Source organism: Arachis ipaensis, chromosome B4 (genome assembly GCF_059453495.1).
Source record: "Arachis ipaensis isolate K30076 ecotype BB chromosome B4, ASM5945349v1, whole genome shotgun sequence".
NCBI classification, from domain to species: domain Eukaryota; kingdom Viridiplantae; phylum Streptophyta; class Magnoliopsida; order Fabales; family Fabaceae; genus Arachis; species Arachis ipaensis.
This window is the reverse complement of record NC_142439.1, coordinates 137,909,615-137,913,104: the sequence shown is the minus strand read 5'-3', so window position 1 is coordinate 137,913,104 and position 3,490 is coordinate 137,909,615. Positions and strand designations below refer to the sequence as shown.

General features: G+C 30.5%; 1 pseudogene; it reads left to right on the top strand.

The window, feature by feature from the left end:
- Window positions 1-1,641: 1,641 nt before the first annotated feature.
- On the top strand, window positions 1,642-3,109 carry LOC107637171 (F-box protein CPR1-like; annotated as a pseudogene).
- Window positions 3,110-3,490: the final 381 nt, after the last annotated feature.

Here is a 3,490-nt window from a genome sequence, read left to right as displayed (position 1 = left end):
TATAGAATAATAAAAAAAGTAATGGTGTCAGAGACCCAACCAAACCTTAGGTGAGTTTTCGACGAAGTTGATGCGGACGAAGGCAGCGACGAAGATGAGTGTTAACGAAGGGGAATGTGGCTTTGTGAATGAGCACGGAGAATGAGCGCGGAAGAGGAAGGTGGCGTGGATGAATGTTCGCCTATGAGTTTTTCATGTGAGCCTTTGGATTTTTCATGACTTCTTTGCTTCTTTCAGTGTTTTGTACGGATTTAGTTAATAATTAGATGATTTAAGGTTTATTTTATAATTTTAAAATCAAAATTTTGAATTTTGAATAATTTGATTTTTAGATATGTTTTTAATTATAATATATTAATAATTAAATATATTAAATTTGAAATAGAAATTTAAAATTTAAATTTTAAATTTCAGTTTTATTTAGTTTGTATTTTGGATGTGTATTTAATTTTAAAAAGATAATAAATCTATTCATAATTTTTAAATGTATTTATTTTAATTTTTTTAAATTATTGTAATAAAAGACTGAATATTATACCATTTTTAAAGAATACCTAGTTGAATTGTAAAAGTTTATCTTGTGGTGCTGACATGGCGATGTATTAGCCATTGATGAGAATCAAAGGAGACAGCTCCTAATTTCCTATCACACTTTCACAACAATTCACAGTGCTTCCGTTGAGTGAGTCTTCTTCAACCCCCAAACTCACACAGAACTAACCGAGCTAAGTTGCAAAACACACCTCAGGTGTTAATTTGATTTTCTTGATTTCTTCTATGCTTTTTCTCTTTCTATCTTTACTTCTCTTTACGCAATTCCCCCTACTTCGCTTTTTTGGCCAAAAAACAAATAAATATTCAATTTTGATAGTATTTATTGGATGTTCGTCTAATTTTATTCCAATTGTGTGGACTCATTTGCATCAAAAGAAATTTTGAGAGAGAGAGAGTTTAAGTTCGCGAGGCAGAGCATTTTGTTTAATTTGTTATCTTTTATTATTTTATAAAATAAAAATATATTGATTTTTTATATTGAAGTTGATTTTTTTAAGATATATTTTTTATAATATTTTTTTTACGAAATTTTTTTTTACTTTGTAGTTGTTAATTTATGAGATTTTTTTTTTTACTTCATAATATGTGTATGTAAAGAAATAATCGTAATTAAGAAATAAATATATCCTCAGAATAAGTTAAAAAAAAAGAAGTATAATAATAATAATAATAATAATAATAATAATAATAACGAGTAATTATTATATTTATTTAAAAAACTCGCAAGCCATAATAAAAAAAATTAAATGTAAATAAATTTTTTTAAAATAAGAACAAAATATTAAAAAAATAAATTTCAAAAGCAAAATGTTAAATTGAAAAGAAAAACTAAATTTTGATGGATCCGCAAATTATTTTAACTTTTAAGTAACGGTTAGTTTTGATCCGTATATTTATTATCTTTTTTTTTTTAAAAATAAGTTGTTCTTATCTTATATTTTTAAATTTTAAAATTACCTAAAATCAAAATATTTATTATAAATAGTCAAATTACCGTAATTAAATAAAACATAAAACAAAAAATTGACGCTGTTGAATGGCTAGTGTACTAAGTGTAGTGGCAGTAAAATATAGATATAAATAGTGATGGGGAACCTAATTACAAAGCACATAAGAAAGCAATCGAGCCTGGAAAAGAAGTACAAGGGGATGAACGACGTCCTCCCTCTTGATGTCATTCGGCGAATTTTTTTGAGACTTCTCGCTAAAGAGTTGTTTTGCCTCACATGCGTCTCCAAATTTTGGCACTCTCTCATATCCGATCGAGATTTTGTAGAATCTCATCTTAACCATTCTTCTGTAGCACCCTTTTATTCATGCCTTTTCGTAAATTTTTTCTTTGTGGGTTACTTTGTTGACATAGACACACTAGCATTCAAAGAGCTATTTCTCCCTTTTAGCAGGAAGAAGCGATCTTTAGATTTTAGAGTCTTGGGATCCTGCAGAGAATTTATTCTCTTAAACCGGTTCTCACATTTTCTTATAGTATGGAACCCTCTCACCGAATCCAGCAAAAGAATATCTTACTCTCATGTCGTTTCTCGTAGTAAGATCCCGGGCCTTAATTTTCACGATCATGCAATTCTCTTTGGATTTGGTTATGATGCGTTTCAGGATGACTATTTGGTAGTTTTAGCTTGGGATAATGGAAAGAACTCCCAACTCCACGTAGATTGCTTTTCGTTGAGAACCAATTCATGGATTAATTTCGATGCAGTACTCCCCAAACCCTTTGGTCACAAAATGTGGCAATCTCGTGGTTTATTCTTACATGGCGCTATTCATTGGTTGACTTGCTATGCTGCTTACATGAATGCTATTCTTATCTTTGATTTGAAGGAAAGGAGTTTCTCAAAGACATCTGTACCGGTAAAGCATTATAACGGGTACTCCGATCTCACCCTATTAGGAGGGTGCCTAGCCTTATTTTAATATGATCACGTAGGTAAAACTTACATACGGGTTATGAAAGAATATAAAGTGACGTCATCTTGGATTTTAATGTATGACATTCCTTGTTTTAAGCCAATGCCTCTGTCCTTATTCAATGGTAATGACATTATTGCACTACTATCTACTACCAAGTTAAAGTTCGCCAAATATAGCGTCAGTGGAGAGCTTCTCCAAGAAATTGATTATCCTTCTCGTTGCTATAAGCGAGGACGAAACCTCCTAACTTTCTTTGTATATACAGAGAGTCTCTTGCCATTTTCTACTGATACCAAGGATAAGAATAAGAAGAAGAAAACCGGTATGTAAACTATTCTTCTATGCTTTTTATTGCTCTGTAATTAAGAAAAAAAGTTTCATGCATAAAATTGCACTCAGATATGAGATTTGACTATTGATTGTATGAAATTAGAAATTATCAATGTTTAGGGAATCATTAATCACGCATTTACTAGCTGACCTTTTTTGCAGGCCATCGAGTTCGCCAATAAAGTTAGGTTCACAAGTTGAGCATGAAGAAATTTCAATTTCATTTTGCTTTGGAAGTATGCTTTTCTTTCCAAATTCTCCATTATAAGCTATCTTGTGGACACTAATAACAAAAAGTACTACTTAAATTGGTAGCTCCTTCCAGTTTTTTTTTTAATTCATGAACAAAGTCCTATTACTATTGATCATTGTATCTGAGGCCATTTTGAAGAACTACTTTTAATTTTATATCATGAAAAACAGTCCTATTTTTTATGACAATAAAGGATCTAAGTTAGTTATTTGCTGTAAGGTGCAAGGTGCATTGGCCTTTCCGAATTAAATAGCAGACTTAGCATCAAGTCAATTTTGTTGAGATCTTTAGTTGAGCCTAACCTTTTTAAAATTAAATTCCTAAAAAAACACTAAATTTTCTTTTTTCCTCTTCCAGGGTGTAATGAGGACATGTCTTTTTGTTATATATCCTTGTGTATGACCTTTTAGTTAGGGGAATTTT